Source organism: Lagenorhynchus albirostris, chromosome 16 (assembly GCF_949774975.1).
Source record: "Lagenorhynchus albirostris chromosome 16, mLagAlb1.1, whole genome shotgun sequence".
Lineage (NCBI taxonomy): Eukaryota > Metazoa > Chordata > Mammalia > Artiodactyla > Delphinidae > Lagenorhynchus > Lagenorhynchus albirostris.
The window spans coordinates 48,365,606-48,391,125 of record NC_083110.1 but is presented as its reverse complement, the minus strand read 5'-3'; positions in this window follow the sequence as shown (position 1 = coordinate 48,391,125).

Here is a 25,520-nt window from a genome sequence, read left to right as displayed (position 1 = left end):
AAGTTTCCTTCTAGCCCATGATCTGTAGAATATACCCAAGCCAATGGTGAGTCATAAATGGTGTTCTGCATGTGTGTAGTTTGTCTGTGCCTCATGTTTAGAGCTCATAGCTGCCTTACCCCATGAGATGCACCCTGCCAAATTATCATGCAGAGTTTAGCCTGATATTTGCTAAATGGGTTTTCTCTACTAGCCTGCAGCTAAATATAAATAAATGTAATAGGATACATTTATTTATGAAATGGGAAAATGCCAAAGAAAGTTGTGCAAAATGAGTTCCAGGGGATTTACATTCATTTGCATCTGCTCATCCTGTGCCAGCTATATACTTAGAATGTCTGTCTATCTATAGCAAAAAAAAAAAAATCCCTAAAAATTATATTGAAGTATTTGATATACTTATTACTTTCTGAATACTCAGAGACTTGTCACTTTTTTAAACTGCTACATCTAAATAATCAAATGATCGTTAATTTTTTCTAATTATTTTATGTTATATAAAACATGTTATATATATGATCTTATGGCTGAGAACTTTATATTTTCAAACTTCAACAATAATACATTATCAGTAAATTAAAAAGCACTATGGAAACAAATTGTTCAAGTTAGTTCCCCTTGCCAAAGCATATACTGACATTACTATACCAATGTTAACTTGGTATTTAAATTGGTTTCTGTGCTATTTTCTTGAGACAATATCTTGCTTTTACCTCTGTACTCAAAAGTATCTTTTCCTCAGAGCACATGGCTTAATTATGCATTGGCACTGTTGATGGAAAAGGAAAAGATGGCAAGTAAATTTCTATATAATCAGCCTAGTAGCTCTTAAAATGGCAGGGAATTGAGGAAAATTAATAGCAATTTCACAAATGCAATAGAGTGCATGGAAAATACCCTGCTAATACTCATATCCAAATGCTTTCCTTTTTGAGGCAGGCTTTGAATTAAAGGGGAAATATTCTTAGACTCCATTGACTATACAATACTGAATCCAATTGAGGATTTAATGAAAATTTCAATAAAGAGTTTAGTAAAGAAGTTATCTACCTAGGGGCATGCTATTCATTCATTCAGGGAATATCTATGTAGCACTTAATTATACCAGACTGTATTCCATGAAGGTTCAAGAACCAACTTGTAGTAAAATCTAGAACCTAGAATGGAATCTACTTCTGTGGTCAGTCTCTTTCCTCAGAGGACAGTGGGCGTATTCTCAAAGTGTCACATAAAATTGGGAGGTGGAATTCCAACAAAGGCAAAATAACTTGGGGATTAATATTGTTGGCATAGATTTGGACTGCCTGGGTTCAAATCATTGCTCTGTCACTCACCAACTGAGTGATCTTGGGCAGCTTACAGAAACTTTCTGAGCTTCAATTTTCTCGTTTGTGTCATAATAAAAGTACCTACCTCTTATCATTCTTGAGCATGAAAAATGACAGCATACATTCTAAGTTGTGTTAGCTTTAGTTATTCCGAATGCTTAATGTTATCCCATTGGATTCTGGAACAAAGAACCTGAGCCTCTGAAGCTGTCTTATTTTACTGGTGGGTCTGTGTGTAAAGACAATTCAGGCAGACTCAATAATGTATGTCATATGCATCCTTCAGATTCTGACTTTAAACCCCTCTGGCAGATTGGGGAACAAGGCTGAAACCAGCCTATTAACATCAGTAATTTTTATATGACAAAAGGAAACGTTTGAACTGATGGGTAAGTGTAGAAAATAATGAGATGCTCTATCATTTCGGCCCCTGAGCAGTCTTCTGCACGAACTCTTTTAGTTTTTAATCTCCAAAGCTTTCTGATTTTAAAAGATGTTAAGAGCTAACACACATATAACAAACAATCGAAACCCCATGAGTTCAAAATTATATATCTTTATATAAGTTTCTACCAACGTTATATTTCATTGTCTTTGGAGAATAGTTTGGAATAAATTTCAAAACCATTTCCATGAAAACTAGGTATTAGAATAGACCGGGCTGTGCCCAGGAGACATTACAGAGAACAGAGAACTTCAAAATCTATCCATCTGATCATTTTATTTTTTAATCATCTGAAATATAGCTCATGGAAGTTTGACCATGGTGGTGGTATATGTCATGAAGACAAATGACTGACAGACAAAGACTACTTACACACACAAATACAAAGTAAAGATTGGACAATTACCTAGCTCATTTTAGTCAATAAAGTCTTCCTAAACTCCCACTCTGTACTAAGGGCTGGGCTGAATGAAAATAACACACAAAACCATACCTGCCCTCAAGGTGCTTATAAGCGAAGTACATACATGAAACACATACACAAATATCCACAGTCCTAGGTATGTGGTTTGTGCAAAATAATCATCACCAATTAAGTAGACCAGAAATGCAAAGAAGAAATCTTTGCTGAGATGTTCCCGGAAAGCTTAAATGAGATGGTAGCATAGATTGAGCTGTAAAGGTGGAATAGAGTTTTTCACAGAACATCGTAGGCTTTCAAATAGTATTTGATAAAATAATGATTCATTCACTACTTTTTATCAACCAAAATGTAGGGTTCTAAGTGGAGAGACCTGCATGAGTCAAGGCTTATAGAAATCTTATCCAGCCTTCAAGATCCCACATCTCTTTTGTGATTAGTTCTGATTCCCCCGATACTATTTATAGCAGATTTCCACTGTTACAGTCTACTTGGCATGGGAGAAATGCCCGCACTTATTTTATGCCCCATTATTCAGAAAGCCATAAGCTCCTTAAGAGCAGCATTCTCATCCTATTCTTCATCCATAAATACCCCCTTAACACGAGCAATAATTTGTTTAAAGAATGAAGGAACCCAGGAACAAATTTCAAAGAGTGGTGACTACTCTAAAGATAACCCAAGGCCCGCACATTTTGTGCTACGATGTAGCCAATTTCAGAAAAGTACAAAATTGAACTGGAGCCCACTACAAGAGCAGCTTAGAGAACGGATCTTTTATTCTTAAGCTTTCTCCTCAGAGATAAAATCTCTGAATTGAGTCATATCGTTTGAACTAGTTGATCCTGATTTATCTTTATGACTCTTGGCTCCATTTATATAAAGAAAAGAGAGGAATTGGGCAAAGATCCAGTAGGTTGAATCAATGTCAGAAATCAATTTTGAACACCCTTTTCTTCCCCTTCAGTAGCAGATTATTGTTATTTTTCCCTGAACTGCTCAAATGACAAGGTGAAATTTCTATTTCACTTTTCCTGGTGATATACAACCTAACTATTAGCTGAAGCTAAATCTTTGCTACATGTACACACACCTACCCAGAATTCCAAGGTCCGAAAACATAGAAATGAAGTGAGAATTATTGGTAACTGTAGATCATATAGACCAAGAATCTGAATTATTCAAGCCAAAAATACTATCTGTTTCCATTATTACAGTGTGAAAAGAGCCACTAGAAGTTGGGCAACCAGGGGTTTTATTTGTGTACTGCCATTTTCCACAATCTGTAGGACCTGGGACAAGTCATCTAGTTATATATTCACTCAGTTTCCCCATTTATAAAACCTATTTCCCTTCCAACGCTGAGATTTTATGACTCTAAAGGTGAAGCCTCTTCCCTGCAGCTGTAAAAATCAGCTAAAACACTGGGCTTACAGTATCATGTTCCAACCCATTATAGCAGTTCCTACTTTTTAATATCTCCCATATGAGGCTTCATTTTATAAGTACAAATACACTTCATTATTCAGCCTTTTCATGTGGAAAGTTTTAGAAACCAATCAGCAGTTTTTGTCTTTTCTTTATTTTGTAACTTGCTTGCAATTTGAGCGAATAGAACCGGAAACAATTTTATGTAGCAGATAACAGAGAGCAGTGTTGGCTTCAGCAAAACTATTAAATAGGCCAAATTAGTTTCACCCCAGTTTACCTTTCTCCTGTCAGTGCACGTTTGTGCAGATTCAGCTCTCAAAATATTATATTTCCTATGCTGAATAATTCTTCACTTAACCCATTAGTAACCCAGGGGTTTCCATCTCAAGTCTACCAGGCCAGAAAGTCAACATTATTGGGTTGAGTAAAGGAAGTAGTAGGGTGAAACAGAGTATATACCATACCTAAATACATTTAAATCAATTTAAAATAAAAAAACAGAACAAAAATAAAAACATGTCAGCCAAATAATTCTTCCTGTCCAATTTAGCCAGAGTTTGTAATCCTTGTTATAAACTTTTTAAAATCAGGGACCATATTATTCAGTTTTATGGCTCCAGCATTGTCTAACAGAGTGTCTTACCTATATTAAGTACTCAATAAATATTTGTTGAATTGAATTGATTTACCTGAGGAACATCCCCGGAAATTTAGATATACTGACCCCTGGTGGTGGGGAATAGGGATCGCTATGACTGCAGGGTTAGAAGCCACAGAACTTTCTCAGAGCCAACATTTGCCAAATGTTTAAGTAAGGGTTTCACATGGATCTCATTTGATTCTCACAAAAGCTCCAAAAACTAAATACCATAATTACCACATTTAAAACTTATGAAACCAGGTCTTCAGTTAAGACATTGCCCAAGGTCATTAGCAAAGGGACTGAGATTTGGTTGGAATTCTGTCTGAATTTGAGCTTTAGGATTAAGGGAAAAAATATTTAGACTTTTTTTCCTGTGTCATATGAAAAATAGTGAAAAAATGTTTATCAAACAACTTCACCTTAACACCTTAAGTTATTAGAACTTTCATGGAATATTCAAAACCAAATGTATCTCTCTTATTCTTTTATTAGATAAAGCTTTGTTTCTATAACTGCCTACTCTAAGTCTTATAATTCTCTCTAGTGCTTAACAGGGTGTCAAAAGTCCCCCCCAAAAGCTGGTTCTAAACTCCTCTTCAGACTTATTTCATACCACAGTTGAAAGTGGAGAGAGGAAAAATAGTATTCAGCCATGAGAAAGAAAGAACTCCTGCCATGTGTAACAACGTGGATGGAACTTGAGGTCAATATGCTAGAAACACGCCAGAGAAAAACAAATACTGCATGGTATCACTTACATGTGGAATATGAAAAAAACTCAAACTCATAGAAAGAAAGGTAGAAAAGTGGCTGTCGGGATCTAGAGGGTGAGGGAAATAGGGAGAGGTTGGTAAAAAGGGTACACGCTTTCAGCTATAAAACGATTAAGGCCTAAGAATCTAATGGAAAACATGGTGACTATAGTTGGTAACACTGAACTGCTTAATTGAAATTTGCTAAGAGAGTAGAACTTAAATATTCTCACCAAAAAAAAAAAAAAAAAAAGAAAGAGCTAAACATGTGAGGTGCTGGATGCATTAATTAACTGGATGGGATGGGGGGAATCTTTTCATAATGTCTGTATATGTCAAATTGCCAGCATGTACACTTTAAATACATATGACTTTATGTGTCAATTATACCTCAATAAAGCTGAATTTAAAAAAAAACAGGGCTTCCCTGGTGGTGCAGTGGTTGAGAGTCCGCCTGCCGATGCAGGGGACACGGGTTCGTGCCCCAGTCCGGGAAGATCCCACATGCTGCGGAGCGGCTGGGCCCGTGAGCCATGGCCGCTGAGCCTGTGCGTCCGGAGCCTGTGCTCCGCAACAGGAGAGGCCACAACAGTGAGAGGCCCGCATACCGCAAAAAAAAAAACAAAAAAAGAACAAAGTGGAGGGAGGAGAAAAGTGGAGCCTTCTATGACTTGTCTGATTTTCCTTTTAGGCTAAAATTAAAATGTTGGTCCTCCAGACACCTCCTACCTGCTCAACATCTGTTCACTCCTGGTCAGGATGCCTTTTCTTGGTTCTTTTTCCTACCGAACTCTATTTATAGAAGTGTTGTTTCTGTTCCAGAGCTCACATCTCATTTGTAGATTCCAACAGTCACACTGACCCTTCTAGTTTATTCATCCCCATCTTCCTCCTCCTGCCTACTAGTTAATCAACAGACAATGACTGTGGGTAATTTAACAGCCTTCCTTAGCTCCAGAGCCCCCTCAAATGAAAACCACAAAGAGTTTTTTCCTAGCTATCCCAAAGGAAGGTAGTATAACATATGGGCATGAAAATAGACTTTCATGTGGAGAAAAGGGAACCCTCCTATACTGTTGATAGGAACGTAAATTGATACAACCACTGTGGAAAACAGTATGGAGGTTCCTTAAAAAACTAATATAGAACTACCATATGATCCAGCAATCCCACTTCTAGGCATATATCCAGAGAAAACCATAATCTGAAAGGCTACATGCACCCCAATGTTCATTGTAGCACTATGTACAATAGCCAAGACATGGAAGCAACCTACATATCCATCGACAGTGGAATGGATAAAGAAGATGTGGTTCATATATACAATGGAATATCACTCAGCTATAAAAAAGAATGAAATAATGCCATCTGCAGCAACATGGACGGACCTAGAGATGATCATACTAAGTGAAGTAAGTCAAAGACAAATATCATATCACTCATATGTGGAATCTAATTTTTAAAAAGATACAAATGAACTTATTTACAAAACAGAAGCCGACTTATGGATATCAAAAACAAACTTGTGATTACCAAAGGGGAACATTTGTGGGGGGGGGCATAAATCAGGAGCTTAGGATGAACACACACACACTACTATATATAAGGTAGATAACCGACAAGGACCTACTGTATAGCATAGGGAACGCTACCCAATATTCTGTGATAACCATATGAGAAAAGAATCTAAAAAAGAATAAATATATGTATATGTATGACTGAATCACTTTGCTATACACCTGAAACTCCCACATTATAAATCAATATACTCCAATAAAATTAAAATACTAAAAAAAAAAAAGAGTGCAATTCTAGTTACAAGAGACATGGATTGGGGTCTTGCCCTGCACTTCAGATGTCTCAGCTGCAAAACCCCATATGGCTACAGCCAGCATGCATGAATCTGTTGTGAACTGGGAGCAGGCCCTTAAACCCTCAGTGGACACAGTATGGGCAGTGGAACAGAAGCTGGATTTCATGCCCCACTTACCCCTTTGCCCAACTGTATGCAGCCACCCTGGAAATAACCCAGTACTTATTTCATAGGTGTTTTGAGATACAAAGTGCTTAGCCTAGTGCTTGGCACATGGTAAGCACCCAACATATAGTAACTTTTTCTTTCTATCCATCAGACAAAGCACTGCCAGGGCGCTATTCTCTAATCTTGTTCTTCCATTTCACAACAAACAAATATCGAAACCTTCACATAAGTGGAATGTTTTATCAACTCATCTGAAAAACTCACTGAAAATATTTTGAATGTTATGAAGTGAAAGTGGAAATATTTATAAAAAGACTTCATCAGTATTTCCCCAAATTAAATGGCACTGGAGAATGGATAAAGAATATTCTTTTTATCGCTTTCTGGTGTTAAGACAACAGCCCCTAAATGGAGTCACTTAGGAGACCCCTGTCACAAACTGAGACTTAACTACAACTTCAGCTCTCCCAGAAATGGAATCTTAAACCAGACAATCAAGAACCACCAGATCGGGCTTCCCTGGTGGCGCAGTGGTTGAGAGTCCGCCTGCCGATGCAGGAGACATGAGTTCGTGCCCCAGTCCGGGAAGATCCCACATGCCGTGGAGCGGCTGGGCCTGTGAGCCATGGCCGCTGAGCCTGCGCGTCCGGAGCCTGTGCTCCACAACGGGAGAGGCCACAACAGTGAGAGGCCCGCGTACCGAAGAAAAAAAAAAAAAGAATCACCAGATCAGTACTAGTTAGGTAATCTGCCTGATACGCCCCTGCCATCCCCTAAAGGAAAGTAACTTTGCAATAACCAACCTGCTTTTTTGTCTACTATAACTTCCTGGTTCCTGCTCCCTTCTGGCTATAAAAGTCTTTCATTTTGTGTGGTTCTGCGGAGCTCCTTTTTCTCTGCTAGACTGGATGCTGCCTGATTCAAATCTATTTTTGCTCAAATAAACTCTGCAAGTTTTTAATATGCCTTAGTTTATCTTTTAACATTGGACAGTATCAAATAACTTGACATTTTCCAAAGAAAATCATCTACAGAACATTCAGTGGTTTCTTGAAATAAAGTTTTCTTGAACAAAAGTTTTAAAATAGGAGCTTAATATTACATGATGTTAAGAAACTACTGTTGTTTGTTAGGTATGATAGATACTGGTATTGTGGTTATGTAGGAAAATATTTTTGGAGATGCATGCTAAAAAATTTAAGAATGAAGTATAGCATTAATTTACTTTAAAATAGTTCAGCAATAATGTCTGTCATGTCAATAGAAAGTTTACATAAAAATAATTCAGCTGAGAAATGAAGTAAATATGGAAAAAATGTTCATATTTATTGACTGGGAGAGATGGATATTGCACACGTATTGTGCCATTCTTTCTACATTCTGTGTCTGAAAATTTTCATTAAACAGGAAAAAATAATAAGGTGAAAAAACCAAGTCCCTGGCAAAAAAGATTTTTTTAAGAACTCAGGTCTTAATATCCAACTCTACCTCAGAAAGTGTTTAAATAACATTTGGCCTTTTTGACTATGTGCACAGAGGAATCAAAATTCTCTATCAACCAAAACACAGAATTCTCTCGATAATGAATCCTCATAATTATCCAAAGTAAGCAACAGTGACCAGATTGCTTCTACTATTATTTGATTATTATTGGCTCCTTTCTTCTCAAGGGGACTTATCCTCAAGCATGCATTTTTATACATCAATTTAATATTGAAGGAGAGCAGAATATACCACCTCAAATATGCCTCTTTGGCATAAGGATTATTGTAGGCTGATTATTTTTAGGAAACAGCAGACATAAGAAGAGTTCTGAAAACTGAGTAGAAGTTACCCTTTTGTGAGAGACATTTACGTATACAAGGGAAATCTCTATCTGTAAAGGGGTCTCCCTCTCTTAACCAGGAGGAGATGGATGACTCTAAATCTCTAGAAACTCTTATCAATGAAGAAGGCAATGACTTAGACGTGCATAACAACCTTACCCTTGTTTACTGTGTTTTCCGGGTAACCTCCCATATTTGATTCCTCTCCCTCCCCAATATCTTCTTTTGTCTTTAGCTAGAGATGTTAAGTGAGGAGTTGGACCATTTTAGGGAGTTTCTCAGTTTCCCTAGGTAGCTTCCATGTTACAGGAGGTACACGTGTTATTAAATGTCTGTTTGTTTTACTCCTGTTGGCCTGTCTTTTTATTACAGGGGTGCCTCAGCCAGGAATTTAGATGGGTAGAGGGAAAATTATTTTTTCTCACTCACAATATATAATTGCCTGTACTTCACTATTTATTTTTAGTTTATTTTTGAATTGACTTTATTAATAACTTTGCTTCATTCTACTGAATTTCATGATTATTTTCTATTTATGGCAAGTGATCCTATTTTCCCTTTACAGTAATTTCCTTTTCAAGTAAGTTTATTTAAGTAAAAAATGCTCCATAAAACATTAGTCTCAAAATATGTTCCCAGAAAAAAAAAAAAAAGCTTCTCAGTAAAATGAGTTTGGAAAAAGCTGTCTACTACATCACCCTCTAAGAAATTCACAATGCACGTTAGCATATTAAAAGCTTGGGGAAGGTCTGCAATAAAGAAGCTCATTTAATTTTGGGAACTGCTCGTGTAAATGTATTTGACCAGAAAACTTTTTTTTTTTCTTAAATAAAGCTATTAACATTGAGATATATTTTAGGAACCACTAGTGGTAAGGGATTTCATGTTTAGAGAAGAAGGGCTTGCCTGGATTAATGAGGGCTAGACATCAACTGGGGCCTGCCTTTCTCCTTCTCCTCCCAAGCTTGGTCCTTTCTGAGGACCAGAGGCCCAATAAGCTGACAAAACGCCAGGAGCTGATATGGAAGAGAGAAGACCCTAATAAGAGACAAGATGTTGACTAGCTCAGCAGCAGGTCAGATCCCATAACAGAAATAACTCAGCAGGAATCTCAGTGGCAGTTGACTCTGCATAAGCAGACCGGAAGGGAGAAGGATTGAAGACTGAGTTAAGGGAAAATGAAGTTGCTCTGTAAGTTACAAAAGTAGCTCAGTAGAATTCAAGTTTGAGTTTTAGGAGTCTTGCTTGCTTTCAGAATGCATTCTAGACATTAACCCTCAAATACGGGTTACCATTTGATTTTCTGACATCTGCCTACTCTGTGCCATGTACTTGAAAATAATCTAGGTGATCAAAACTCCTGGCTAAATGGTGAAAAAGTGCGCATAAAATTAAAAAAGAACTTTAAAGAATTATTTTCAATGTCTGTTTAAGGTTTGTTCAAATCTGCCTGTTTAGTAAAAATGCTTTAAAAAAGTATCAAAAGGTCCAAAATTCAGAGAGAAACATATGAGTGGAATGAAGAAGAAGATCATCTGAAATATATGGAAATGGGTTCATTTTGTAGGTCCAAGATGCAAAATGCAAAGAAGACATGGAAAAGAGTTTCATCCTATAAACCCTGAAATGGTAAACACAATAGCATCGGACCAGGAACACTGAGACTCCCTGGGACGAACAGCACTCAACTATGAAAGGCTTGATGCATTTCCAAAGAAAAGAAGAGAAGCCCAAAAGACATCTATGTGCTAACACACAGCAAGCATGTTGCTAATGTTGTCATGTTGTCAGCCATTAATTTCTTCACAGAACCCATTTTATCAATTTTTTTCCCCAATATCTCTCGGTGTGATATGGCTGGGAGGGCTTCTATTCTTCCATTATGTTGGAAAGAAAAAGGAAATGATATGACTTGAGAAATTCAAGCTGATTCGTTGCAGTAGACAACAGCTGAAGAATTGGGGAAGGAAGCCAACATTTTCCCAAAACACGTAAATTAAAGAAATCTGAAAGAGAAGAAAAAATCCCTAAGTTTCCCTTGTTTTTCTAAATATGAATGTGCTACAAGCAGACTATGAATTACTGACAGTGTGAGAACCAGCAATGTCAATCATTTTCAGATACTGGGAGCTCTACGTTATGCCTGCTTATCCCCATAAAATCTTCTAGTCTTTCCATAACCAACCAGACTTGTTTTCTCCTGGAGTGGGTATGAAGGCAGAGATGTCATGAGTAAGCTTGGTGTGTAGTGACATGGCATGTGACACTGTTACAACATGATGGGATTTTAGGGCCCACCAACATCACATCACCCATGCTCAACTTCACTTAGGAGTGAACTGCAGAAGTAAAGAGAAAAATACAGTTCAAGTGGAGTTGAACCATCTTATAGATCTTCTGGAATGGTCTGAGTCTACAAGCCAAGATCTCTTTCTCCTTCAAGGCTGTTCACCCTGCCTCTCAGAGCCGAGAACACATTCTCTCTGTTCATCCATTTTCCCGTCTGCAAAATGAAAGTAGTGAAGGGATGATACCCCCTCAGGCATTTCCAGGTTTTTAACGCTATAGAAGTTTCTTTGTCTAGATTCATTTTTGCTTTTCTTTTTTATTAGGCCTCCCAGTCTCAGCCAGAAACTCTCCTTGGATGTCACTGTCTTCTGTAATCACCACCCACAAAATGACTTCACCACTGTCTTCTGTAATCACCACCCACAAAATGACTTCACCACACTTGCTTTACATGATGATCCGTGAGGAAGCAGTTAACACACAGCTGAGAAAACACTGAATCCCAAATGCAATTGCTCTGACATGGCATTTCCTAGATTCCACAATCACTAGAGACCAGAGACAGACTATCTGGGCATGGAGCTTCCTCTATGCAGAGAAATAAGCTACTTGGCTCCTCTCTCCTACTCTAGACACTAACACTTACCTCAGCTGGGCTGTGCCCTTAGGTGAATATTGGACTGTGTTCTTTAAGGCACCTTTGGGCTTCAACAATCTGTGATTCTAAGCTGACGTCATCATTTCTGAACTCATAGTCTAGCTCCATGGGATATAGTAACACATCTAGGGCTTGCTGATTAGCCTAGAACGTGAGTCCTCAGAGCCAGGGGAAGAAGAGGCTCACCCTTTGGGTAATGTTTGGGGAACTTTGAGACAAAAATTTAAAACAAGCTTATCACATACTGACAGTATGGTCAGAAAAATCTGCTTCCCTCCAATGGATTTGAACTAAGATCATGAAGGCATTTTCAGCAAGCCCAACTCTCCAAAGCCATCAACTCACAACCTTCTTGTTAGGAAAACAAGGTTTTCTGTTTTGTTTTGTCTTTGTCTTTATTTCCCAAATCAGCTGCCTATATCTGAATGGTGTAGAGACAAATATAAATGACATAAAGTAAGAGGCTCAATTCTCCCTGTTGAAAAATAAGGGAATAAATAGACTTCCCCCTAGAATTTCCTTTACCTAGGGCATTTACCTTAGAAAATGTGTAATTCTAAGTTCTTTCTCTGTCTTTTTGAAATGTATATAAATCTTTTTAGACACTACATAAGGCTGGGCACAGCATGACCCATGACCCTAAGTGTCTGCTATGATTAAGCGTGATCATGCCCCAGGAAAACTCGGCTTCACATGCTATGCTTTTGAACCAAGAGTTCAAATGACTCAAAGTGCCTAGAACAGTACTTGACACTTGCTAGCTATTATTTTCATCATCCTTGAAACCAGCAGTTTTCTCCCCGCTATACCCAGTCTTTGGGCTCTGAGAAGCCTGTTAGAAAATCCAAGTTGTGGATCTGCACAGCTGAGGACCAGACCCTAAACTCCAGCGACCTCCACCAAGGCTCAATCACCCTAGTGCGTCCAAAGAAACAGCTCATTCACATTCACGACTTCTTTGGTCATCTCCTTAACTTTAATATATTGAAATAAAGAAAAACAAAGACTTAAGACCCAATTGAGCTAATTAATCAGACTGTGCTTAGCTATATTTTTTCATATTTAATGAAATCATGGAAAAATTTCCTAAGGCATTAGGACTGAGACACTGAAAAAGTCTTTTCTGTAAGATGACACAGGTCAACTTTTTGGCCAAGACCTATGCAACAATTCCCTGGCTTCTCTCAAAGCCCCTGTCTTAGTCAATATCAACTTATTCTCTTTCCAGGGAAACCCTAGTGGAGTTATCATTAGAGTGACCATAAATTGTATTGCCCAACCACAACAAGCGTAAGGGGTGCTATAAGTAATTATGCCAAAACAACAGGCATAAGCCACAATGGTTCTTCTGCAGATATATGATTATCCTACCCTCTGAAAAGTTTGTCTGAACAATTCCCCATTTAGGACGTTCGCTCTCCTCCATGCGTTGGTCAAGTCCCTGTCTCCAGTTCAGTAGAATAGAGGGGTTTTTTGAGATAAGAATACAATAAGCAATTCCACATCAAAGGGTCATTCTCCATTTCCGTGGCTACCACACAATGAATATATTAATTTATAATTTACTCCTGCCTGTTCCAAAAATATTTAAAGGTGTCTTATGGCCACTTAAAATTGAACAAGATACATAAATTCCAAGTATGTAAGAAAAAAATAATAATATTTGTAGAGTGGTTACTCTGGAATGAGCACAGTGCCAGGCACTTTATATACACGATCTCAATTAAACCTCCTAGAATCAATACCTTCCGCATGAGGAAAGCAGGGCATAAAGAGGTGAGCCCTTCATCCAAAGTCACATAGCTTGTAAATGTCAGAACCTGGATGTGTTTTACTGCAGTGATGTGTTCTTTAATAAAAATTTCTAATTTGGTTATCTTTGTGTTCTGTTTCATTTTTATCAGTATTTAAAACTGGATACGCTCTTACTTCTAAATAAGTCCTTTTTTTCTTGAGATGAGTAAATGTATTATGATTGAATTAAATGATAAATTAGCATTTTACTTCTTTCACTAACACAAGGGCCCATGGGATTTTTGTACTTAAAGGATTGTTAACGATCTTTGGTAATTCCTACAATGATTAGTGATGAAATGCCTCAAAATGTTTTGGAACAAAATTAATTTCTTTTTTTAAAAAAATTTAATTGTATAAGCTGTCATTAAGTTCTATAAAATCCTCAAATTGCTTTCCTAAGATTAAGAGCAACTTGGAAGTATGTATACTCAATTTAACGAGTTTATATAACATAAATCATATTCTTTATTTCTGTGTTCCTGAAAATCGGTAACTTTTGTTGATATCCATAGCCTCAAAAAATGACAAATTTGCAGATTGTGTGTTTTTGCCTGTGAAAATCTAATTCATCCACAATACTGAAGAAGGAAAGTCATTAACCTGAAGTTGGAAGATGACATGGGAAATGTTAAAAGCATAAATAAACCATCTTTCCATTTATCAAGCACCAACAGTCACATCAGAGAGATGTACAGAGTCTTCAAGAGCTGTCCTGGCTGTCCAAAAAAAAGTGACATCACTTTTCCAAATCCTGATCTCCTGAAGTTAAAGTGTCACCTCATCCGTGACACTGATCTCTAATAACCTAATAACTCTAATCACTCTAATAACCCTGATCTCTAATAACCTCTAACCCCACTCCTGGAGCCTGGTAATGTAAAAGGAAGTGCTTTTTCCTCAATGTCCAAAAGACCTTATCGGCTCCCTGGATGTGCAATAACCTTGTTACAAATGTCACCTGGGTTAGTAAGGAACTGATCCTGGATTACTTTAATCCTTTTTACTTCAACATGGTCTGATCAAATTGAGCATTTTGAAAGAGGAAAGTGGACAGAGAAAAAACGCAACACCAGTCATCCATCTCTCCCATTCTTTTATCCTAGTCTCAGGAAAGGATGTATCAATGACCTAGGCATTCTCAAGATGAAGATGGATGGCGATGGATGCAGTATCCACACCCCACCCCCAACTCCACCCCACTCCTCAACTGTGATTAGGCTGGATTGAGCTTTACTGTGATTACTGGATTGGTTAGGAGAAAGTTGGAAGAATAGGGTGGGATCTCAGAAGACCAGAGGATGGATCTGGTTGACCTCCAAGGCGCACCATGTGACTGCGGTATAGTCTTTTCATGGTCTGGTCCACATTCTCTGTTCCACTGGCTCCTTCCATTAGGCCCAGTTCGTTTGTCCACCCTCAGTAATGTGTGAGAAATTGAGGTTTACTGCTCACTGACTTACTCAGTGACTGTTCAAAGAAGGTCCAGTGATTAGTAGTCCAACTGCTTGATCTTGCTTGGAAAGACCTAGTTTATTAGGCAGTAAAACCTAAAGCAATTGCGGCCGTGATAGGCTGACCAGTTAAAATCTGTATTTACTCTATGTACTTAAAGGGGTATGTTATCAACCAAAACATATTCAACATCTAAACCCAAATCTATGTAGTGAGGGATCTAATTTTACCTTTCCTCAAGCTATGATAATCTCTACTTTTTGATAGAAATATTCTCCTATAAACATTTAGGATCTTCTGCTTTATTCTAAAATTTCAATCAGGCATATGTGTACCCAGTAGTGTCCTGAATGAACAAAGATGAGATAGGTATCAATGTTTAATTTTCCCATGTTCAACAGCAATGGCTCACATTCCCAGAAGTCACTGTGTGGGAGAAGGAGGTTCTTCGGTTGCAAAGGAGCTTGTGCTTCTTTTCAGGAGCTCTGAAAGCTCCCACCTGTGCCAGACTCACTCTACCACTAAGTCTTTTCATGTCACTTCCCTGCCCTGCCGTGGTACTGTAAGGAGGCGCTCTAGCAATCCATATGACAGTCCTTTGATTCTAGGAATGGAGAAAACATGGAGCCCAGCTCTGCCTTTACTTTTCTGAGCCCTACTTACCCCATTTGTGAGCTAGAATGTCCAATAATGGCCAGCATTCACTAAGTGCTATGTGTTATGCCCAGATCGAAATCTTCACTGGCATTGGCTCAGCTAACCCTTCTAAGCAACTCCATGAGGTTGCTCTTATTATAAACCTGTCCTATGATGAGATCCACAAAGCCAAGAGAAATTAAACAGTTCACCCCAGGTCACACAGCCAGTGAGAGGGAGAGCTGGGATTGGAACCCAGGTGATCTGACTCCGTGGATGAGCTTTCGAACCCTACACTCTATGTCTACAGTGGTTCCTTCCGGCAGAGTCAACCCGAAAGCCTAAAAGATGTACTACACTGTGTTTTAAAATCTTGGAATAATTTCCTTTATATCATCTATCATCTCCAGGCAGGTATTACTTGCCTGCTAATTCTCACTCTGCCCTGCTGACTTCTCCACCTTGGTCCAGTCCTACGCCCTGACAACATCTGTGCTTGGGATCCCTAGCCTCAGATAATCCACGAGCACACATTCATCAGAACCCAGCACATCTCTGAGCCTGAAGAAACCTGCTCACCACCAGGAAACTCTGTATTCCGAAAGGCCGAAGATCTTCCAGGGACATTCTATTTGAAGAATAAGTGCCTTCCCCTGGATCTGAAAAGTCTACAAATCCTGAACATCTTCTTCCTGCAGTTCAAATATTTGAAACTGTTTTTACAGCTTAAATTGCCTCGTACCCCAAGGCAAGAGCAAGATTAGTCAAAGAGCTAATTATGCAGTTATCTCTATTAGATTTCTTCAGCCTAACAGATTCCGAAAGCACTTGCCTATCTACTATGGAGAAAACATTGATTTCCGTGGTTAGGCACCCACTGGGCAGAAATTTCAGAACAGGCCCCACCGCATTACACGTGGATTTGAATAATAATGCTGGCTAGAGTGGCCACTGCAAAGACCCAATCTGAGGCTGTCTGAAGCTGTTTTATTATAGTCAGGCAGCTCCTTACCCCCTTACCCACTGGCCCACCAGTAGTACCAGAGTATGCTAGGAATAGCACAGAATCCTCACCGGATTTTTTGGCTTCCTTTCTACTTGCTGGTGGGAGGATGGGCTGGCAAAACATTTGAGTGGGTTGGAATGCTTTCATAATTAAGTAGCAGCAGTGCAAGGGTCTGTTTCTTTCCAATATTAAAAAAAAAAATTTTAAACTCTCGGTATGTGTTTGAGAGTTAATGGACACAAGTTTAAAGACCCTTTTATACCCAAAAGCTAAACTGTACAAATAAAAGAGTAACATTCGAAAAGAGAGAAAAAACTTAAGACCAGAAACACAGCCAAAGTCACTGCGAATGTGCTTTTCACTTATCAGCTGAATCTCCACTTCCCATGACCAGCTTGTTTAAGGATGCCTAAGTTGTAGAGCAACCTCTGCTACAAATTAGTTATATAATTTTGACCAAATCACTAAACTGCCCTACTTCTGCTTACTTATTAAAAATGAGAGAGGTAACAACCTCAAAAACATCACTCATCTGAAAATAGGGGCTTTGAGTCAATATAGGTCTGCTGTTTTTTTCTGACATCTTTATTGGAGTACAATTGCTTTACAATGGTGTGTTAGTTTCTGCTATATAATGAAGTGAATCAGTTATATATATACATATATCCCTATAGCCCCTCCCTCTTGCATCTCCCTCCCACCCTCCCTATCCCACCCCCCTGGGTGGTCACAAAGCACCGAACTGATCTCCCTGTGCTATGCAGCTGCTTCCCACTAGCTAGCTATTTTACATTTGGTAGGTGATATGTCAGTGCCACTCTCTCACTTCGTTCCAGTTTTCCCTTCCCCCTCCCCGTGTCCTCAAGTCCATTCTCTACGTCTGCGTCTTTATTCCTGTCCTGCCCCTAGGTTCTTCAGAACTTTTCTTTTTTAGATTCCATATATATGTGTTAGCACACGGTACTTGTTTTTCTCTTTCTGACCTCATTCAAATCCTGGCTTCCACATGTATCACCTATGTGACTCTAGTAAAGTATAACTTCTGTAAGCCTCAGTCTTTTCACCTACGAAACGGGCACTAATACATCTGCCTTACAGGGTATCGTAAGGAATGAACTAGATAACGCACATCGAGTGTCTGGCACAGTGGTTCTTACCAGGGGCAACTGTGCCCCCACCCACACAGGATATATTCAACAATGTCTGAAAACACTTGAGGTTGTCACAATGGGAAATGCTAATGGCATCTGATGAGTAGAGGCAAAGAACGCTTCTCAACATCCTACGTGCACAGAAAAGCATCCCACAGCAAAATGTCAGTCTTGTGAAGGTTGAGAACCCCAGAACATAACATCTGTCTGGCTCACCACAAGCACTCAGTAAATGGTGGTGATGATGGTTCTTGTTGGCTCCAGAGACCAACAAATTGGAAAGAGTACAAATATCCTGGAGCACGTAAACACTCTGTGAGGGTACGTTTTCCTGTTGAAGAAAGACAGGTTTTCTTTTAGGGCTCTTCTCTGAACAGATCAGAAAAGCTCTGGGTCTGGCATGAGGCCTGTGTCTTCACACCTAAGTCCTACAGACACCAACACAGTGTTTATCCCATATCCCAAGTCCAAATTCAGCCAATAAAATAAGGTCCTGGAATTTTCCACTATTCTATCAACCTAATCAGAAAGGGCTCCAAATTTAATTAATTTGCATTAAAATTCCTCCCTTTTCAAATTAATAATCTACTGTAGGTCAACCATAAATCATTTACTCCAAAAAGTCCTATGCAGTAATTACTCCTTTCCAATTCAGTGCACTAAATTAGATTATAATTATTAGTCACACTTGGAGCTTTTATTTAGACTCCAACTCCAGCCAACACAAAACGATGTTTAGAATGTTTATAAGCACTTTCTTTCTATTTAACTTGACAGGCTTTTTTTTGTTTGTTTGTTTTTAAACATTCAATAGAAATCATTCTATAAAAGTTGGGTTTGCTTGACGTCACGCAAATTACAAGAATGAACAACCTGGCTGACACCCACGCACACAGTTCCTTAACCCCCGTGGACTGGCAGGCCAGAAGAAGGTGATGTTATTGAAGGGTAATAAGAGGTCCACTGGCCCTAGATTTCCCTTCCAATGGGTCTATAAGACAACCTGAAATTCTCGTGTGTTTATTTGTGCTTTACTGTTAGTGTCCATGCCCACCATAGCATGGTGATAAGAAGAATGAACTTTGAAGTCAGGGTTCATATACCTGTCCTAACCTGTTCATCTACCAGCAATAGGGCCTTGGGAATATCCTTCTTCAGGATTCAACTTCTCATTTGAAAATTGCATATTATATTAACAGTATTTATATCAGAGTTGTGGCGAGAGTGAAATAAAATAATACCCAGGACCTAGTAAAAGCTTAATAAATATTGCCCACTATTGTGCCATTATCAGGGCAAGGACTATGTCTCTTCTGTTCACCACTGTAGACTTAGTCCCCAGTTCACTGCTTGCAGAGATTATGGGCTCTATTAACAGTTGTTGAATGACTGAATGTCAGACTGAATGCCTGAATGACAGGCAGGGTGACACTGGGCAGTTTACTCAGCCTCCTTGCACCTCTATTTATTTATCTACACGGGGAAAAGGTTTATTATGAAAATGAAACAAGATTGTATTTGTGTCAATGCTTGACACAGAGCATTTGTTATTATTAAAATTACTACCGTTATTAACTAAGTGTGCCTTAAATAAATCTCTTAATTCTGAGCTCTGGTTTCCTTATGTGAAAAAAGAGACATTGGTTCAATTTCTCAGGGAGCTGGTCTAAGACAGTGTGGAGGGTTCATCAAGAAGATGCGATGACAGGAGGGAGGGACAACTAGTGGAGTGAGGGTATTTACAAAGGACTTATAATGAGTAACTAGGGAGAGTACGAATGGCTGTGAGGGGGTAAAGGGTAAATCGATAAGGAAAAATCTGTAGGCTCACTGGAGTGGAGTCCTCCTGTTTTCTGCTAAAGTGAGAATGCTAGCAGGCTGGCAGTCAGAGTGGGATGTTTGAAATGAGCTTTTGGAAGAGGGATGGGTAGAGGTGCAATGCCAGTTCCTCCCATAATACTTTATACACATTAGCATGCCAAAAAATTTGCCGTTGAGTAATTATCTTGAGCTATTCCTTTTTCTGGAAGAGCTTGAGAGAAATCTTTCAACCATCAACGAAAATGTTTCCCACACACTCCTTCTCGCTGTCCTACTGATGTGCAGAATCAGTGCTGCTTCTATATTATTCTATCAATAAATACTCATTGAGGGCCTCCTATGTACCAGGCACAGTTCTATACTCTTGGGACATCATACTGTATTCATGTCCCAAAATGGAATTTCATTTTATATGGTTCAGTTGAATTTTCATGAACCAAAAAATGATCTCTGCCTGTGTGGCACTTACATACTAATGGAGAAACACGGTATGATGAACAGTAAACTTAAGTCATTAACAAGTTATGTATAATATACAGAAAAGATAAGGGTTATGGAAAAGGTAGAGTAGAGCCAACAAAGGAAGAACAGGAGTGTTACTGAGTCTGATTTTAAATAGGATGTAGGATGTTCAGGGTAAGCTTCACTGAGGTAACCATTAAGTAGTATTCAAAGGAAAAATCCAACTCTGTCTTCTCTAGGGGATCAAACTCTTCTTTTTTTTCTTTGCCGCTAATGTGACTGAGCAGCTGACTACCCAAGGCATCCTTCTAGCTCTCAGCATCTGGGTGGTCCAGATCATCACTATCTGTTTCCCTATCTCTGAACATGATTTTCTCTCTCCAGCAGAATAAAATTCCCATCATGAAGAAGCTATGATAAAAGCCATTATGTAATCCCCGAACACTGCTGAAGAAAACACCACCCCTAGTTTGTCGGGATAACGTCAGCTCTTCAGATGGCCGATCCTCCCTCTCGGGCTCTGGGGATGGGACCACGTCTACGGCAATAGGAAACTGGCACCAGCACTACCAGCAGTAGTTTATGCACTACCCACCTAAAAACCACTTGGGTTTCTCTGGCTCCTAAAATAACTACAAGATAGAATACAGTAGGTGTGAAAGTATACCTTTCAGGAATAGACCTGAGTCCATTTCTCACCCAATTACATCAACCATAGAGGAGGAGACTAGAAACAAGTTACCATTAGACCAGTGTCCCCCTTGGGCCTCTGCAGGAATAAATGCAGACCATCCCTGGAAGATCAATGAGGATAAGATCCCATTAACTTCACCTGAAAGGGATGTTAGCAACTGCTATTGGTTTAGTGAAACACGGAGATCAAGAAACGAACAGAAGACCTGAAGCAAGAAGTGACAAACAGCGGACAAACAGTGGTGCCAGGAAAACACCCCAATCCATAACCGCATCTGGTACATGGATTCCCAGACCCTGTTTACCAGCTTCTCAATTTGATACCAGAGAAGTAACAGCTAGAAGCTCCAAAAGTAACTCCTAAGAAACGAAGAAACTGAGTTTTAATAAAGAGATATTTCTCCACTCAATAAAGCTTACCTGTAAATGTTTAGAAGAAACATCTGTAAAAATACATATGTCAGGGTGATTGCCACGAAAGAGTAAGAAAGAAAGCAAACATCTATCCATCTACTTAAGTTAATCAGGACAAACTCAACTAGACAATTTGAGCCCCTAAAGAAGAAATCATTCCTATCTCGTATGCAATTAAGATAAGAGCTTAAATAGTTTAAGCTAGTTCTTATATGTTTACATAATTGCTTCATTCCCTGCTTTCCAGCCACACTGTGAATGTTTTTTGAGTTGGGAAGATTCTTCACTCACTCGGCTCAGTATTCTTCTTAATGCCTAAAACAAAATCAGTTAAAAACTCAAGAGCAGGGCTTCCCTGGTGGCGCGGTGGTTGCGAGTCCACCTGCCGATGCAGGGGACATGGGTTCGTGCCGCGGTCTGGGAAGATCCCACATGCCGCGGAGTGGCTGGGCCCGTGAGCCATGGCTGCTGAGCCTGCACGTCCGGAGCCTGTGCTCCGCAACGGGAGAGGCCCGCGTACCGCAAAAAAAAAAAAAAAAAAAAAAAAAAAAACTCAAGAGCAGAATCACTTTCAAAGCATTTTTAATGCAACCTCAATTTTGATTTGATAATTCAAGATCAATTCTGCACACATAATTGTTTGAGCTTTGGGCTTCCTGTTACTCTACAAAGCATACCAAAACTGTTGGGAGTTTTCCAGTATGAAGGAGAAAATGAGTTTTTTAATCTTTTAAAGAAAATAATAAAATATTTCTTGCAATTGAACCAGTCATTTAAGCTAGTGCAAGCATATGGTTTAAAAATCAATAAAGATTGAATAAATGCTTTTCTTATTTGAAATGGTACTGAATCAATATTCACCTGGGCTAGGCTTAGAAATAATCTAGCCTAGTAGTTCTTGTCCTCTTTTGGGTCAGGACCCCTTTTGAGAAACTAATAGAGGAGATCCTCTCCCTCCAAAACCCACATAGGTATAATTTCAAAAGGTTCATGGACCCAGGTGCTCTGTGGAACCTATATCCAAAATTCTGTAATCAAGATCAAAACCTTTCTTTTTTGATTAAAATAATCTATGGCTTATAAAAGGTAAGGAATTTAATGTCAAAGAAGTACTTAAGATGGAAGCGCAAGGTTAGCCTAATTCCCAGAACCTATTTCCTACTATGCCACATCATCTCTGAGAAGGAACTACAAAGCCACTGTCACTCACAGTTCTCTTATTTTCTCAAGTTTTACTCAAATATAGAAACACAATAGAATAGTATTTTCCATGCTGACATACCATGGGACAGCTAGCAAGGGGGGAAAAAGGAATAATTAATTTCTACTTCCTGGAGATTTACAAAGAACCTCAACATATTAAAGGTTCTGAGGAGTCCTGCTGCAAGGTTTCTTAAGACCTAGACTGAAATCCCAGAATGTCACACTTCCACTACATTCTGTTAGTCAAGCCAGTCACTAAGGCCAGCCTGTATTGAAGGGGAGGGGAGTTAGACACCACCTCTTGAAGAAGGAACAGTAAAGAGCCTGTAACATTTTATTTCACACCTAACACGTTACTTTGTATTACAATTGCCTGTTTACTTGACCCTCTGTCCTATTATACTCTCTTTGAGGGTATTACTCTTTGGAGGTGCCTTGGTCATTACTGTATTCTAATAGGAGTCATCTAGCTGTTTGTTAAATGTTTACATACAGAAAGAAAAGAGATAATAGAGTAGTTGAAATTACAAGAAGGAGAACAAATGATGGGTAGAACCAAGTTCCTTATGAGATCAAAAGGACCTGAACAAGGTGTAGGAATTAATCTTAGCAAAGAGGAGAAAAAACTCCACAAAAGAGAAGGGAAAGACTGTAAAGTTGAGATAAGCTTGTGATCAGAAACAGGTGCAATGAGGAATTACACAGCTTGAGGGGATCTATGTAAAGTAGGGAAGGAAAGTAGAGCTGCATTCTAGCTCATAATGCCCTAATTTCTTCAGGGACTTATTCATTTATTATTGCTACATGCCAAATAGGTATGCATTCGGTAGAACACTACTACAGGCTAGTGATTTCTGCCAATAGCGGGGTGAGCATACCAATTATCAAACATTTTGAAGGACTCCTCAATCTTGAGTATAGAAATTTTTTATAAAATCACTCTAGTTATTTAAATGTCCATTATTTAGAAGCAAAATGAATTTGGGGAAAGTCTTAAGGCACCCCACTATTGCCTGCCCTTCAACCTCCCCTTGACTCTGACATATTACCACAAAGCCACAAAGAAATTTGTGGTTGACAGTAGCTTCAGAAAGAACACAGTGAATGGGGTGAAATGATTTTAGTTAATAACCAATGACACATTGTAAGCAAAATATATACACTAAATTCCTCCTCCTAGAATCCAGAGTCAGGAAAAATATTACATCCTTTAATGAACTTTCCTTTTTCTTTAATTTGTTAAGTATTGTTTCTATTATAACCACAATAACAGAGCTTAACTTAGGACATGATGACAATAATTATCTCATCCTGAGTATCTAATATAACTATACCTCTCCTTTTTTAATTTGATTTGTGATTTTTTTTGCAGTGAAACAAGTTTTATTTGTTTTACAGTATGCCAAATAATTTTCTTAAACTTTTCAACCGTTTTGTTTGATATTACATACAATTAACATCCTCAAGTATACTGATCCTTTACACAGTCTGCATATACAATTAATCCCTTCTAATATCAACATTAACCTTTTTCTTTTAATTAATTTATTTTTTAAACATCTTTACTGGAGTATAATTGCTTTACAACGTTAGTTTCTGCTGTATAACAAAGTGAATCAGCTATACATATACACCATATCCCCTCCCTCTTGCATCTCCCTCCAACCCTCCCTATCCCACCACTCTAGGTCGTCATAATGCACCCAGCTGATCTCCCTGTGTGAAGCAGCTGCTTCACACTAGCTATCTATTTTACATTTGGTAGTGTATATACATCAATGCTACTCTCTTACTTCATCCCAGCTTACCCTTCCCCCTCCCCGTGTCCTCAAGTCCATTCTCTACATCTGCATCTTTATTCCTGTCCTGCCCCTAGGTTCTTCAGAACCATTTTTTTGTTTTTAGATTCCATAGATGTGTGTTAGCTTACAGTATTTGTTTTGCTCTTTCTGACTTACTTCACTCTGTATGACAGTCTCTAGGTTCATCCACCTCACTACAAATAGCTCAATTTTGTTTCTTTTCATGGCTGAGTAATATTCCATTGTGTATATGTGCCACAACTTCTTTATCCATTCATCTGTCGATGGACACTTAGGTTGCTTCCATGTCCTGGCTATTGTAAATAGTGCTGCAGTGAACATTGTGGTACATGTCTTTTTTTGAATTATGGTTTTCTCAGGGTATATGTCCAGTAGTGGGATTGCTGGGTCATATGGTAGTTCTATTTTTAGTTTTTTAAGGAACCTCCATACTGTTCTCCATAGTGGCTGTATCACTTTACATCCCCACCAACAATGCAAGAGGGTTTCCTTTTCTCCACACCATCTCCAGCATTTACTGTTTGTAGATTTTTTGATGATGGCCATTCTGACTGGGATGAGGTGATAACTCATTGTAGATTTGATTTGCATTTCTCTGATGATTAGTGATGTTGAGCATCCTTTCATGTGTTTGTTGGCAATCTGTATATCTTCTTTGGAGAAATGTCTATTTAGGCCTTCTGCTCATTTTTGCATTGGGTTGGTTTTTTGCTGTTGAGCTTCATGAGCTGCTTATATATTTTGAAGACTAACACTTTGTCAGTTGCTTCCTTTGCAAATATTTTCTCCCATTCTAAGGGTTGTCTTTTCATCTTGTTTATAGTTTCCTTTGCTGTGCAAAAGCTTTTCAGTTTCATTAGGTCCCATTTGTTTATTTTTGTTTTTACTTCCATTTCTCTAGGAGGTGGGTCAGAAAGAATCTTGCTGTGATTTATGTCATAGAGCATTCTGCCTATGTTTTCATCTCAGAGTTTTATAGTGTCTGGCCTTAGATTTAGATCTTTGATTTTGACTTTATTTTTGTGTATGGTGTTAGGAACTATTCTACTTTCATTCTTTTACATGGTCCAGTTTTCCCAGCACCACTTATTGAAGAGGCTGTCTTTTCTCTATTGTATATTCTTGCCTCCTTTATCAAAGATAAGGTGACCATAGGTGCATGGGTTTATCTCTGGGCTTTCTATTCTGTTCCATTGATCTATATTTCTGTTTTTGTGCCAGTACCATACTGTCTTGATTACTGTAGTTTTGTAGTATAGTCTGAAGTCGGGGAGCCTGATTCCTCTAG